Below are 17,174 nucleotides of genomic sequence, written 5' to 3' on the forward strand. Positions count from 1 at the left end.
TCTCTGGAACCATATAGTTGCATCTAATTTTAGCCACTTTGTCTGAGCTTCAGGCAGAATCTCCCACTTCCTTCAATGTTGAAGAGCTACTCCAATGTAGTTGAAGAACCTCTCCGTTGTTATTCGAGTTCAGGGGGAATACGAAGTGGGCTGATTCGTGAATGGGACTCTGGATGGAGGGGCGAGGTGCACTAGATCAGACAGTGACGTTGTGCAGAGCTACTGCCCAGGGAGGCGTAGTGGTTAGTGGCTAGCACACCAGCCTATGAGCAGGAGACATTGATTCGAATCCAGACTTTGGTATAGATTTTCATTCGTCACTTCAGTCTGCATACGTACATCACACTCCTTAATACTTATGCAAAGGCTTACGAAATATGTTGCTGCAATCTCCTGTTTGACTACCTAGATGACATAGGCTTTCATACACCCCTATATTGGCACCCAGAGCACGGTTATTCCAGGCAGTAAACAAAATAGCGTTCGTGCTGAACTCTGTTCGCTTGCCACCCCAGGAACAGAGAACATGGCTTGTTAACGTGATGGAGAGTGCTTGCGTCAGTCGCCACCGATTTGCCTTCGGTGATACGTTTGCCGCTTTGCTGCTCTGCCAATTACATCGTCCTATTTAACGAATTCTAATCGCTACCGCCGTTTCCTATTATCGGCGGCGCCTGGATTCGCAGGTGCCTTATTATTCGATATCCGAAATCCGATTACAGCAATATTCATTACAGAGGAACGGTCGCACTTAGCAGGGCCGCGACGGGCCGCTCTGCTTTGAGGCAATGCACGGGCCAGCGGATATTCCTAACGACCACCTGGCACCGCTTTTACTGCAGAGTCGGTACGAGCATACTTTCCTTTGCTACGATCGGATACACCATTTGTGGATGGCGCTTCTGGGAACATAAAAAAAGTCTATTGAAAATATTTAGCGTTTATATTATTCCTTATTGATATTCACTTGCACTGAAATATTTCTTTAGGGGGCCCTCGCATGCTCAATATTTATTGCACAATGTAATGAAGAGTATTTTGTTGAAACTATTATCGCTGACTCAATACACACTGACGGAAGAAATATCTAAATACCAAGAAGATGTTGGGCAACATAAACGAAGGTTGGTAAGCGTGTTTCTAGTGAGAATGCAAATAAGGTTTGTTTTAAATACGCGCTGTATCGATTGTCAGCGTTAGTAACCTTTGAGATTGGGCGTGGTGACGTGATGTTAGTCAAGAATGCCTTTAAGGTGACAAAGTCGCCATTTTCCCGTACGACCATTTCACGAATGTACCGTGAATATCAGTAATCCGGTAAAACATGAAATCTTCGACATCTCTGGGGCCGGGAAAAGATCCTGCAAGAGCGGGACCAACGACAACTGAAGAGAAAGGTTCTACGTGCGAGAAGTGCAACCCTTCCACAAACTGCTGCAGATTTCAGTGATGAGCCATCAACAAGTGTCAACTTGCGAACCATTCAACGAATCATCATCGATATGTGCTTTCGGAGCAGAAAGCCCTCTCGTGTACTCTTTATGACTGCACGACATAAGGCTTTACGCCTAGCCTGGGCCCGTCAACACCGAAATTGGACTGTTGACGACTGGAATCAAGTTGCCTGGTCGGACGAGTCTCGTTTCAAATTGTATAGAGCGGAATGACGTGTACTGGTAACGGAAACAACCACATGAACCGTGGACCATGCATGTCAGCAGGGGACTCTTCAGTCTGGTGAAGGCTCTGTAATGGTGTGGGTAATACGCAGTTGAAGTGAAACTGGACCTCTGATACGTCTACATACGACTCTGACAGGTGACCCCTTTGTCCATTTTGCATTTCAATGGTCTTTGGCAATTCCAACAGGATAATGCATCATACCACACGTCCAGAATTGCTACAGAGTGGCCTCAGGTACACTATACTGAGTTTAACCAATTCCGCTAGCCACCAGACTCCCCAAACATGAACATTAATGAGCATATCTGGAATGTCTTGCAAAGTGATGTTCAGAAGAGATCTTTACCCCCTCGTACTCTTACCGATTTATGGACAGCTCTTCAGGATTCATGGTGTCACTTACCTCCAGCACTAACTCAGGCATTAGTCGAGTCCATGCCACGTCGTTCTGCAACAATTCTGTGTGCTCGCGGGGGCACTACACGGTATTAGGCAGGTGTAGCAGTTTCTTTGGCTCTTCAGTGTACTGTATGTTACAAGTTTAATTATTGATCCTGTGAGAATTTGCCTGCAATTTATGGAGGCAACACCAGACTTTCGAGTACCCATCTCTGTCCGGCGGCTACTTGTTTTCGATCAATGTTACGTATGTACTGTCGTTGAAGTTGACGTGAGATTCAGTCTGCCATTTTCGTCAACTATTTCAAATCACGCTTTGTGCGAGCTGTGAGCCACAAATTCCACAGTCGATGATAATCTACACAGACTCCTTAAAGAACTAGGAGGAATACTTTAGCGAATACTTAAGCGCGAGCAGGATTTAAGAAAAAGCAGCCTTTGGAAAAAACTAAAATTACGGAAGAGCTTATGGCCATCTGCGAAAGCCTTAAGTACTGCTATATGATTTCGAAGGAAAACTTTGTTATCTTCTCGATCTCTAATCCAGCGCTCACTCTCCTTAAGTATGTCTATCATGGGCATAAAAGCTACCCGTTAGCCGGCGATATGACAGCTTACGTAAATTAACTGCAAAATAATGGCCACAGAATCTCCATGTATTGGATTAAAGAGTACAACAACGTACTGGGCACTGAGGCCACTGACACTCTTTCTACATCTACATCTACATCTACATTTATACTCCGCAAGCCACCCAACGGTGTGTGGCGGAGGGCACTTTACGTGCCACTGTCATTACCTCCCTTTCCTGTTCCAGTCGCGTATGGTTCGCGGGAAGAACGACTGTCTGAAAGCCTCCGTGCACGCTCTAATCTCTCTAATTTTACATTCATGATCTCCTCGGGAGGTATAAGTAGGGGGAAGCAGTATATTCGATACCTCATCCAGAAACGCACCCTCTCGTAACCTGGCGAGCAAGCTACACCGCGATGCAGAGCGCCTCTCTTGCAGAGTCTGCCACTTGAGTTTGTTAAACATCTCCGTAACGCTATCACGGTTACCAAATAACCCTGTGACGAAACGCGCCGCTCTTCCTTCGATCTTCTCTATCTCCTCCGTCATCTCCTCCGTCAACCCGATCTCGTACGGATCCCACACTGATGAGCAATACTCAAGTAGAGGTCGAACGAGTGTTTTGTAAGCCACCTCCTTTGTTGATGGACTACATTTTCTAAGCACTCTCCCAATGAATCTCAACCTGGTACCCGCCTTACCAACAATTAATTTTATATGATCATTCCACTTCAAATCGTTCCGCACGCATACTCCCAGATATTTTACAGAAGTAACTGCTACCAGTGTTTGTTCCGCTATCATATAATCATACAATAAAGGATCCTTCTTTCTATGTATTCGCAATACATCGCATTTGTCTATGTTAAGGGTCAGTTGCCACTCCCTACACCAAGTGCCTATCCGCTGCAGATCTTCCTACATTTCGCTACAATTTTCTAATGCTGCAACTTCTCTGTATACTACAGCATCATCCGCGAAAAGCCGCATGGAACTTCCGACACTATCTATTAGGTCATTTATATATATTGTGAAAAGCAATGGTCGCATAACACTCCCCTGTGGCACACCAGAGGTTACTTTAACGTCTGTAGACGTCTCTCCATTGATAACAACATGCTGTGTACTGTTCGCTAAAAACTCTTCAATCCAGCCACACAGCTGGTCTGATATTCCGTAGGCTCTTACTTTGTTTATCAGGCGACAGTGCGGAACTGTATCGAACGCCTTCCGGAAGTAAAAAAAAATAGCATCTACCTGGGAGCCTGTATCTAATATTTTCTGGGTCTCATGAACAAATAAAGCGAGTTGGGCCTCACACGATCGCTGTTTCCGGAATCCATGTTGATTCCTACATAGTAGATTCTGGGTTTCCAAAAACGACATGATACTCGAGCAAAAAACATGTTCTAAAATTCTACAACAGATCGACGTCAGAGATATAGGTCTATAGTTTTGCGCATCTGCTCGACGACCCTTCTTGAAGACTGGGACTACCTGTGCTCTTTTCCAATCATTCTAAGTAAGCAATGACCTCAAGAGACTATACATTCACTCTAGTTGAGGATCTGTTGTCGACTTACAGGAAGATGAATCTGACTGAGTGGTCCAAGGAATGGCAAGCGTCCCAAGCAAATCAAGGGAAATACTATGACCAGGTAACACCAGTAGAACCTTGATACTATCGACTTAGCGTTCGCGAAAATTTACCACAACGCAGTTGAAGTTCAACCACTGTCGATCAGCACAGCACCTACACGGAATACGCACGTTGTCATCCACCTTGATGACTGCTGCGAAGTGAAAGTTACAATGTATATATAATTTGCACGCGGCAGCTGGTAGGATCTCACATCCAAATTGCAAGAAAAAAGTTACGAATATCGGTGCCAACATTACTGGCAACCACAGACATCGCAGTAGTCACTAACTATTGACACCAAGGACAACTCCGAAAGTATGATAGGAGCTGAAAAGTTTTCGGGACAAAAGGTTCATGGGACAACGGGGACCATAATATGACGTTGGTTATTTGTTGGTAGATGGAGTCGCTTCAGAGGTATGAAGGTCGACCTTGTTTTTTCTACAATGTGATGCTGAAGTTTGGTACTTATTTTCTGATTGCGGCTATCGAGTCGATTCCAATGATGTGTAACAGTAAGGTCTTTGAAAGTCAAAGAACGTCGAAATGTGGCATGAACGTCCATTTACAGAAGGCTGCTTTCTTCTTATGGTGGAGTGAGTGGTATTCCTTATCACTGCCGCACTTATCGAAGCACATGCTCTGACAATTCTCTCTCGCATATCCTCAGGTGTAGTTGGAACGTCTTTATAAACAATGTGTTTTACGAATCCCCACAAGAGAAAATCCAGAGGTGTCAAGTACGGCAAACGAGCCGGCTACGACACATCTCCTCAGCGTTAAATTCTACGATTTGGGAATTGTCTCTGCAACTCATTTCCAGCCATCAGCGGAAAATGTGCCGGACACCCATCGTGTTGATACCACATTCTGTTTCTTGTTGCTAAAGGTACTTCTTCCAATAACAGACCTAATGTTTCTTGCAGTAATGTGGTGTAATTCATACCAATTAGGTTTTCTTCGATGAATAGGGCCTATAATTGTGTCCTACAGAATCCCACACCATACACTGACCACGGTTTTTGGTGAGCTACCTGCCGCAGCCAACATGGAATGTTGCCCAATAACGCATGTTATGCAAATTAACATTTCCATGGTTCGTGAACATAGCCTCGTCAGTAAATAAAATCAAATTAATAAATGTGTCAATGTGTCATCCCTCTGAATCTGAAGTTGAGCCCATCGGCAGAATGCAGTACGACGCATACAATCAAAAAATGGCTCTGAGTACCATGGGACTTAACATCAGAGGTCATCAGTCCCCTAGAACTTAGAACTACTTAAACCTAACTAACCTAAGGACATCACAAACATCCATGCCCGAGGCAGGATTCGAACCTGCGACAGTAGCAGTCGCGCGGTTCCGGGCTGAAGCGCCTAGAACCGCTCGGCCACCCCGGCCGGCACGCATACAATCCGTACCAGATAATTTTTGGTGGAGACTGATATGGTAAGGATGGTATTTATGGCGATGCAGAACACGAACAACACTACTCTTGCTCATTCCAGATTCCGTTGGGATATGACGCGAACTAACACAAGGCACCAATTTCCGTTTCTTCGTTAGTAACTTTCTTTTGCCGGATATATTTCCGATGCGTTAAAGTTCCAGTTGTTCCCAGTTTATCATAAACATATTTAAAACCGAGCGAGGTGGCGCAGTGGTAAGACACTGGACTCGCATTCGGGAGGGCGACGGTTCAATCCCGCGTCCGGCCATCCTGATTTAGGTTTTCCGTGATTTCCCTAAATTACTCCAGGCCAATGCCGGGATGGTTCCTCTGAAAGGGCACGGCCGACTTCCTTCCCCATCCTTCCCTACTCCGATGAGACCGATGACCACGCTGTCTGGTCTCCTTCCCCAAACCAACCAACCAAACATATTTAAATGAACGACGTGTAGGGTGAGTACGTTGAGGATATCTTTCAGCGTTTAAGCCTCTACCTCCAATAAATTTCATTAGCTTTCTCCGTAAATGAGAAGCATATAGACTTGTGCTTCGAATGAATATATCATTTACACTAGCTTGATTCGACGATACTAGTCTTACCGTTCCTGTTAGTGCTGTACTGCCAAACTGACGAATGGTGTTTACATGCTAAAGGCACGGTAGATGGATACGCCGTATTCGGCAAATATTTACTGTTTGCACGATATACAAGAGAGAATTGTCAGAGCATTTGCTTCGATAAGTGCAGAAGTGATAAGGAATGCCACTCAATCCATGATAAAAGATTGCAGCACTGCATTTATACCAATCGTCATTACTTCGAACGCCTTATGTAAATGGACGTTCATGCCACCTATGTGGCCTTCGTTGACCATCAAAGACCTTACTGTTACACATTATTGGATTCGTCTCGATAGCCGCTATCAGAAAATAAGTTCAAAAAAAAGTTTAAGAAAACAAAGTTGACCTTCATATCTCTGAAGCGATCCCACCTAGAAACAAAAAACCAACGTCATGTTATGGCCCATATTGTCCCATGCAACTATCATACTTTCGGAGTTATACTTGGTAGCAATAGTTAGCGACTCACCCTGTATAAAAAAACTTGCTCCAGTCTCTCGGAAGCAATTACAGAAATGTGTACTACCTCACGTGAGCTAAACAACTTTGTGCAATCTCAGTATGTTATTTCAAGTTTTGGTATCCATACGAGTTGTCATTATGACTTACTCACGTGAATGGCTGTATGGGGAAAACTCGAAGGCCAATAAAACAAAACATAATAAAATATACGCTATTTGGTTTCTTTGTATTTAAGTTACAGACTCTTTTTTTCGTTCATCATAACTTATATCTCTTATTCTTGTGGCCCTTTCTTCCTGTCCGATTCTTTCAGAAATCATTACTATTGAGAATAGTGGCGGTAGCAGTAGTAGGAGTAGCAGTAGCACTAGTGGTAGAGTTGCCAGTAGTAGTAGTGCAGCAATTAATAGTAGTACCACTTTTTTCGGTTTACATCGTAGTCTATCTCATCTATGTACTTATTTTCCAATCACTGTACATCTATATCTATATCCAACCAACGGATGGTGCGTGGCAGAGGGTACTTTTGAGTATCTCTATCGGTTCTCCCTTCTGTTCGAGTCTCGTATTGTTCGTGGAACGAAAGATTGTCGGAATACCTCTGTGTGTGCTCTAATCTCCCTGATTTTATCCTCATGGTCTCTTCGCGAGATATACGTAGGAGGGAGAAATATACTGCTTGACTCCTCGGTGAAGGTATGTTCTCGAAACTTCAACAAAAGCCCGTACCGAGCTACTGAACGTCGCTCCTGCAGAGTCTTCCCCTGGAGTTTATCTATCATCCCGTAACGCTTTTGCGATTACTAAATGATCCTGTAACGAAGTGCGCTGCTCTCCGTTGGATCTTCTCTATCTCTTCTGTCAACCCTATCTGGTACGGATCCCACACCAGTGAGCAGTATTCAAGTAGCGGGCGAACAAGCGTACTGTAACCTACTTCCTTTGCTTTCGAACTGCATTTCCTTAGGATTCTTCCACTGAATCTCAGTCTGAAATCTGCTTTACCGACGATTAATTATATATGGTCATTCCATTTTAAATCACTCCTAATGCCTACTCCCAGATAATTTATGGAATTAACTGCTTCCAGTTGCTGACCTGCTATATTGTAGCTAAATGATAAAGAATATTTCTTTCTATGTATTCGCAGCACATTACACTTATCTACATTGTGATTCAATTGTCATTCCGTGCACCATGCGTCAATTCGTTGCAGATCCTCCTGCATTTCAGTACAATTTTCCATTCTTATAACCTCTCGATATACTACAGCATCATTCGCAAAAAGCAGTGAACTTCCGATGTTATCCACAAGGTCATTTATATATATATATTGTGAATAGCAACGGTCCTACGACACTCCCCTGCGGCACACCTGAAATCACTCTTACTTCGGAAGACTTCTCTCTATTGATAATGACATGCTGCGTTCTGTTATCTAGGAACTCTTCAATCCAATCACACAATTGGCCTGATAGTCCATATGCTCTTACTTTGTTCATTAAACGACTGTGGGGAACAGTATCAACGCCTTGTGGAAGTCAACAAACTATAGTTGTCACTATTCATCTAGCTGACATTATATATAAACCTTTGTCCTTGCATTTTTAAATTTATTTTGACCATCTTGTTGGAAGAAGTGAAGAATCAGATCGAAGTTTCTCGGCATGACTTCCTTATGTGGATAAAGAATAACATTAAATGAAACAGAAAAATTGTCCCGCATACGCAATTATGCCTTAGTTAGAGAAGCAGTAGAGATTAAAACGTGTGTGAACAGCTCCAACAGGCACAGCGGCAACATAATCGTAGCGGCGAGTACAAGCGAACTCTGTATGCTGAAAAGATGCAGAGAAATGTACTGAACTGTTTGCGTTCTCACAAAAGCGATTGCACCACTGAGTTACAATAAGGGGAGGTGGCGCTACACATTTACCTTATATGTTGTTTTGAAGTGGGTGCCGCAATGTTAGGTGCCCCAAAAAAGTGACAGACGATTGCTTCTTCTTCGTAATTTCTGTAGCGTGCGGGCAACAGTTTTAAACAGAAAATGTTACAGTGCTTCCATGCATAATACAGTGTTAGGAAGGCATTTGCAGGTGTTTTTCCCCTTTTTTGCCTTAAGTGCTTATTTGATCCAGTAATACAACGCATTTCGTGTCGTTAATGTAACATGATTTCTTCATACGTTTCAAACAACAAAGGACTGATGTATGTGATATGAAAAGACTTTTTTTTAATACGGACTGCCGAACCATGTTCGGTGCATTTTCTGTTTTGGAAATGCTGAGAGCATATAATGTGGGAGTAAAAAGTTTGTGGGCGTTGCTGCAGCCTATTTGCTACGTCCGATGTGGTTATATAAGCACCGATATGTAAGCAAGGTACTGGTGTGGTATCCACGTCTTTACGACTTGCGTGTGGTGCATGTGGAAACGTGACTAATGGCGACATTATTACGAAATGCGTCCAAACAGGATGCCGAAGACAAACAGCGGTAGACGTCCGTCGGAGAACGTAGAATTTGTGTGAGGCAACATGTCTGTCGGAAAGGGAATGGAATGGTGCGCCGAGTTTCGTGCTGGGCGCGTTTCGACACAAGAAACCGGTCGATGTCGAAGGTCAGCCTCATCCATTAAGGGCAACTGAAGTCGGTGACACTCGAGCGTCCGTCCTAAAATCCCGATCTCTCTCCACGCGATTATCATGCCTCTGCTCCAATATAGAAGGGCCTTAAGGGTCGATGATTTCTGTTGGACGAGTATGTACAGCAGATAGTTACGGGCTCTTTCACGCAACAGGACACGATGTTTTACCGAATGGGTACCTTCAACCTGGTGTGTCATTGGTATGATTGCCTCAGTGCTAATGACAACTGGCATATCGATTCCGGACTGTATGGCCTTCGAAGGAAAACTTCTTGCTGGCCCCTTACATTTTGCTATATTTAGTCGGTTTCCAGCCATTGCTTCTCGCAGTGTTTACCCAGAGAGATTTTCGAGTTGCGCTGATAGGAAACCTTAAGTCAAATGAGGAAAACAATACCAGTATGGTAAAAGTGAATATCGCAACAAAAATTCATGCATATAAAAATAAACATCTCTTGAATGAGGCCACTTGTGAATGAAACGTCATTCCTTTATCTTTAAGTTTATGCTATAATCAGAATGATTGCCACACAAGTTAATGACATAAGCTGGCATTTTTTATGTCAACACTTCCACCATTAGCCAACGGTTGGAATAAGTAACATGATGGATGTCGTCCTTAAATTTGTCCCCCTTCTGCTTTCACGGCTAGCATCATCAATGTCGATACGGTCACTACCTCTGGTAGTGTGAGACAGCGCTAGATAGCTATCAATCATAAGTGATCTATCTACTACAAACGATTACCTCTACAGCAGCTATGACAGTTCGTCATTCTCGACGTAGATGGTGGTGGGGATCGTCGACAACTCGAGATTTTACCGAGATCTAAGCCTAGAAATTGTTATAAAAGAGCTGAAAATCCCAGATTTGTTGTGGAAAACGGTGCAATAGCCCCAACATGGCAAAGTGAAATGAAGGTCTATTTCCCTGCTGCCTTTATCACATGAGCAACTTTAATTAAACATTAAAATGTCCACCTTATCGTGGGAAATTAAAATGTACGATATCGAAAATTTATACAGACGTGCGTCATGAAGGCTGCAGTTATTGTATCCATCGACTACTATATCCGAATAAGAATAACAAAGTGATTGATATCTAGCTGTTTACACGGCTACTACCATAGCAACAGCCAACGAGAAAACTCGCTTGGCCGCGCTTCATATTCCGTTCACCGTTGTCAAATGTCTCTACTACTGCAGGTAACGGCTACAGTGTCCAGTTGTAGACAACACACGCGGCCGGTAGCGTAAACAGTTGTGATCCGTTTCTCTGTGAGCTTATTCCCTCTGTGTGGCGAGCTTATCTTGAGCTACAGAATGTTTCAAGGCTGCAGCGGAAAAGTGTGGTTTCTTAACGGAAAATTTTGGGATCTTCTCACGTTTTGCGTGGCGAGACACATGAGTAGAATGCACCGTGCGGGAGTATTTCTAGAAGGAGTGAGATACGCTGAGAATCTATTGACTGGCTCAAAAAAAATGGCTCTGAGCACTATGGGACTCAACATCTTAGGTCATAAGTCCCCTAGAACTTAGAACTACTTAAACCTAACTAACCTAAGGACATCACACACACCCATGCCCGAGGCAGGATTCGAACCTGCGACCGTAGCAGTCCCGCGGTTCCGGACTGCAGCGCCAGAACCGCACGGCCACCGCGGCCGGCTAATCTATTGACTCTCACAAATGTAGTCGAAAGAAGTAGATAAGCGTTGAAGATACATAAGGACATTGTCGACAAAGTTTGTAAAGAGATAAACTGTGCAGAAGGGAAAGAGCGTGGTTCATCCAAACTATGGACACTCGGGCAAAATGAAGGACAGAACCACAAGTAACAAAACTGGATTCTTTTCCTGTGGCCGTTCGTCACCACAAATACGGATATTACTAGAGAAAAGAGGATCCATCTACAAAATTTGCTGCGCAATACTCTTCGCTAGGCAGAGTTACTTAGTGGTAGCCAGACTCCTTTGTTAACGGTTGTCATAACCCTTATTTGGGTGCAAAAGAATTAATAGACGGAACATTGTAATGAATGGAGGTGACATCTTAGCGTGAAGTTGTCAGTTTTTAAGAGGTATCATTAATGTGCCGTTTGAAAACATTGACCTGGATAAACACCGGTCATTCCGTCACAAAGATCTGGAAATGATAGCATATGTGGAAGTTCTGCTGTTCCTTTGGAAAAGGCCGTATGAATTATTGTCTTGCATACTGTCTGGTTTAGTTAGTAAGTTCCTCCTTGTTCACAAACCGAAGGAAACAAGCGACCACGAGGAGAAGATGAACCACGACAGTTTTCTGAAGTGGTTCAAGGGACAACTAACGGAAAACATAAATCGACCGTCTACCATTGTAATGGTTAATGCCCCACACTACTCAGTTATCAAAGATAAAACTGTTACAGGAAGCACTAGTAGAAATAACGCCAGAGAATGGGAGTAACGTTATACGCCACACAAAAACGGTCCTTGAAGAAGCACGGAAAAGTAATGTTAGTGTAGAAAGTAATACTGATAATATAATTGTGTACACTCACGCTCATAAATTAATAATAATTGCAGAATGTGGTGCCATACAACGTGGCACTACACAAACATGGCGCCAATAGCATAGTCACATAGGGAACACATACGACACGGATCTGTAAGTCCACGATATTGGTGATAAGTTGAGAAAACCGTCCCGAAATACATGTTCTACAAAGCGGCACTGTTTCCTGCGCATTTGCCCCGACATCAATATGGGATATGATCACCATACACATGTAGACAGGCCTCACTACGGGTTGGCATACTCTGGATCAGGTTGTCGAGCAGCTACCAGGGTATAGCCTCCCATTCTTCCACCAGTGCCTGACGGAGCTCCTGAAGTGTAGTAGGGGTTTGAAGACGTGCAGCGATACGTCGACTGAGAGCATCCCAGACGGGTTCGATGGGGTTTAGATCTGGAGAACAGGCAGGCCACTCCATTCGCCTGGTATCTTCTGTTTCAAGGTACTCCTCCACGATGGCTGCTCGGTGGAGCTGTGCGTTATCATCCATCAGGAGGAAGGTGGGACCCACTGTACCCCTTAAAAGGTGGACATACTTGTGCACAATGACGTCCCGATACACCTGACCTGTTATTGTTACTCTGACAAAGACATGCAGGGGTGTACTGCACCAATCATAACACCACCCCACACCATCAAACCACGACCTCCATACAGGTTCCTTTCAAGGACTTTAAGGGGTTGGTATCTGGTTCCTGGTTCACGCCAGATGAAAACCCGGTGAGAATCACTGTTGAGAGTATACCTGGACGCGTCCGTGAACATAACCTGGACCACTGTCCCAATGACCATGCACTGTGTTGTTGACACCAAGCTTTACGGGCTCTTCTGTGACCAGGTGTCAGTGGAATGCACCTAGCAGGTCTCCGGGCGAATGAATCATGTGTGTTTAGTCGTCTTTAGACTGTGTGTCTGGAGACAACTGTTCCAGTGGCTGCGGTTAGGTCCCGAGCGAGGCTACCTGCAGTACTCCGTGGCCGTCTGCGGACACTGATGGTGAGATATAGGTCTTCTTGTGGCACTGTACACTGTGGACGTCCTGTACTGTAGCGCCTGGACACGTTTCCTGTCTGCTGGAGTCGTTGCCATAATCTTGAGATCACACTTTGTGGCACACGGAGAGCCCGTGCTACGACCTGCTGTATTTGACCAGCCTCCATTCTCCCTAGTATTCCACCCCTCATAACGTCATCAATATGTGTTCTTTGATCCATTTTCAATACACAGTCTTCATTATCATGTCTGAAAACGTCTGCACAGTTACTCGCTGCACCGTACTCTGACATGCACCAACACACCTCTGCATATGTGGACTGTTGCCAGCGCCACCGTGCGACGAACGAAGGTCAAATGCACCGCATGGTCATACCCGAGGTGATTTAAACCCGCAAATCGTCCACCAGAGCGTTGTTTCACCATGTATCAGCAATATCCTAAATTTATGAGCATGAGCGTATTTGGACAATTCCAGTGACTCTTCTACGGACCAAAGCCCGTAATGGTAGCGTCGAGGATGACAGTGGTTTAGAACAGGCATTTACCCTTTGCCCTAATTCGTCTTTATTTTTGTGTTTATGTTTCATAATTTCGACTGAATGGAGTGTATTGCACTTGCACAATAACCTTCATTCAATCATTAAGGATTTCTCCTCTGCACAAATATGACACTCTAAATGTACATTACAGTGATTGGTAATTATTTAAGCAGTTATATAATTTTAGTATTGTTTGACATTGTATTTACATGAACGGTTCAGATACATTGTAGCATCCCTTTCGTAACGAATACGACAACTGAAGGTCATCCGTCCCTATTATTGTAAACGACAATGCGCTAGCTGTTGCTTTTGTTGCGATATACAAATCCACTGAACCGCCAAAGAAACTGGTATAGACATGCTTATTCAAATACAGAGATATGTAAACAGCCAGAAAACGGCGTTGTGGTCGGCAACGCCTGTATAAGAAAACAAGGGCCTGGCGGAGTTGTTAGATGTGTTACTGCTGCTACAATGGCAGGTCATCAAGATTTAAGTGAGTTTGAACGTGGTATTATGGTTGACGCACGAGCGATGGGACACAGCATCTCGGACGTAGTGGTGAAGTGGGGATCTCCCCGTACGACTGTTTCACGAGTGTGCCATTAATATCAGGAATCCGGTAAAACATCAAATCTGCTACATCGCAGTGGCTGGAAAAAGATCCTGCAAGAAGGGACCAGCGAAGACTGAAGAGCATCGTTCAGCGTGACAGAAGTGCAACTCTTTCACAAATTGCTGCAAATTTCAATGCTGGGCCATCAACAAGTATCAGCGTGCGAACCATTCAAAGAAACATAATCGATATGGGCTTTCCTGAGCCGAAGACCCACTAGTGTACCCTTGATGAGCACACGGCACAAATCTTTACGCCTCACCTTGGACGGTCAACACCGAATTTGGACTGTTGATGACAGGAAGCATTTTGGCTGGTCGGACGAGCCTCGTTTCAAATTGTATCGAGTAGATGGACGTGTACGGGTATGGAGAGATATGGAGACAATCTCATGAATCCATGGACCTTGCATGTCAGCAGGGGCTGTTCAAGCCGATGGAGGCTCTGTAATGGTGTGGGAATGTGCAGTGGAAGTGATACGTCTAGATACGTCTCTGACAGGCGACACGTACGTAAGCATCCTGTCTGTTCACCATGCTTTCATTCATGTCAATTGCGCATTCCGACAGCCTTGGGAAATTCCGGCAGGACAATGCGACTCCTCGCACGTCCAGAATTGATACAGAGTGCCTCCAGGAACACTCTTCTGAGCTTAAAGCCTCCGCCGGCCACCAAACTCGCCAGACATGAACGCTATTGAACACATCTGGGAAGCCTTCCAACGTGCTGACAGAAGAGATCTCCACCCCATCGTACTCCTATGGATTTATGGACAGCCCTGTAGGATTCCTGGTGTCAATTCCCTCCACCACTGCTTCAGACCTTAGTCCATGCCAGGTCGTGTCGCGGCATTTCTGCGTGCCCGCGGGGGCCCTACACGATATTAGGCATGCGTACTAGTTTCCGCTGCTCTTCAGTACAGTAGGAACACGGTATCATTTTATACACAGGAGTGCTTTTGTTAAGCCACAAGGATATTACGATTCTGTACAGTGAACTCCGTACCGTACATGAAAAGGAGGCGTGAGAAGGTAGTCCAGTATGGAACCCCATAGCTGTTGTTGCTACAGCCCCACTGCGCTTGCGCGCACCGACGAACCAACAAAATCGCCCCCTTCGAGGCTGGACTGCGCTTTCCTGAGATAATCACTTCGTTATTACAATGAAATGAACACCCTTAGCTCCTTACAGGCGTTGACATACGTCAACGGGTACAGATGAAAATGTGTGCCCCGACAGGGACTCGAACCCGGGATCTCCTGCTTACATGGCAGACGCTCTATCCATCTGAGCCACCGAGGACACAGAGGATAGCGCGACTGCAGGGATTTATCTCTGGCACGCCTCCCGCGAAACGCACATTCTCATCGTATTGTGCCGCACTACATTCGTAGTGCCCCCGCCCATTATACTCATTACTCGCGGCGCGTTGCCGATTCCCGTAAGATTTCGGGCACTGTTCGTGCATTCGCACAGAAGAAGAAGATGGCCAACGCCTGTAAGCAGCTAAGGGTATTCATTTCATTGTAATTTCATTCTAACGAGCTGCTTGGTCACCGATGGTATCTGTTCTTTCGGACATGTCCGAAAGAACAGATACCATCTTAGTAAATATACACTTTGTTATTCTCATCCGTGTATGTTGTTCGGAAGCTACTGAAGTAGTTGAAGCGCGTTTGTGTAAACAACTTGCACCGAATTCGCCTGGAGAATTTGCAATCAACGCTTGTGGCTCCAAAATGGTCCTGTTTTTAGTGACAAGATAAACATTGATGCTAACCATGTTATGAGAAGCTCCACATCTCCTAACGTTTCCGACAACTACCTTAACAAACTCTGTGAACTGTTCTGGGGAGATCAAGGTAGGACTGGTATTGTAATATGGAGATGCTATTAACTGAGGTGATGACGATTTAGAATCTAAGGTATTCTGATCCACTAGCAACGATTTGAAGATTTTAGTACAAAACACTTCACTAGAATCTGCTGAAATCGTGCACATAATGTTACGAAAAGCAGAACATCAAGTTGACGCTTTAACAATACCGTGTTCAAAACTACTTCTTACAATGCTGCTTCGCACATTGTTTCTAATTACTAACCTCTTCGAAAATCTGCTGAAGGGGTTCGCGGAAACTCTATACGTCGGTACCACGTGCGTTGGCCCACGCGTCCGGCGACCGACTGCGTTCGAGTGACGCGTGGCCTGTGTAAGTAAGTGCCGCGAATCGTGCATCCGCCGCAGCAGTGGTAGCCCTTACGTCACACTCCGCTAAAAGCACGCTGGAAGACGGCACGCACACAAGTCATGCGCCTCAGCGGCCGATATCCCGGGTCAGCGAGATGGCGACTCGTCCCAATGTTTACTGTTTTTGCGCTATCAGTCTTCGTACAAGTGGATTGGGCGCGCGACCCGGGCGGCAAGCAGTCCTCACAGCGAGCGCGCAGTTAAATGCTCCGCCATTCCCGGAACCGCCAGCTGATGTCATCGGGCATGTGACCGAGATAGCAGCACCCAGCCTTCCAGTACCATTCCGTATATGGCTGCCAGGTACCGAAATGGAAAATCCGGACCCAGCGTCACATTTAGCCCAATATTTTGCCCGACCACCTATCTCTCACTCCCCAGAACGCAACGTCCTGACTGACTGACTAACTGACTTACTAGACTCATCTTCGCAAAGCACATACCAATAAGGATAGAAATTTGAAATTTGAAGACGGTGTGGATCTTATACTCTAAGAGTCGTTTATGAACAAATTTTTCGAACTTTCCACCTTAATGGTGTGAAATAGGGGATGAAGCTTTTCTTTAAAAAATGTCGCTATTAAGGCTATTTTGAAGCTACACCTACGAAAATTGGTTTTGGTTTCTCGGAAAATTTAACCCTATGGTGGTGAAATAGTGGGTGAAAGCATATTATTAAAGAACTACTAAATTTTTTTAACGCTACATCAATGAGCATTGTAATTTGACTTCTCGGC

At 44.7% G+C, this 17,174-nt stretch overlaps 1 protein-coding gene across 2 annotated transcripts in view; it reads right to left on the reverse strand.

The window, feature by feature from the left end:
* Positions 1–16,423, reverse strand: part of LOC126194873 (uncharacterized) — an 81,739-nt gene extending 65,316 nt beyond the window's left edge. For both annotated transcript variants that reach the window (XM_049933219.1, XM_049933218.1), the window contains exon 1: positions 16,292–16,423. The gene's annotated coding sequence lies outside the window, so the exon portion shown is untranslated. The remainder of the gene's footprint in view (positions 1–16,291) is intronic.
* Positions 16,424–17,174: the final 751 nt, after the last annotated feature.

This window comes from Schistocerca nitens, chromosome 7, assembly GCF_023898315.1.
Source record: "Schistocerca nitens isolate TAMUIC-IGC-003100 chromosome 7, iqSchNite1.1, whole genome shotgun sequence".
Classification (NCBI taxonomy): Eukaryota; Metazoa; Arthropoda; class Insecta; order Orthoptera; family Acrididae; genus Schistocerca; species Schistocerca nitens.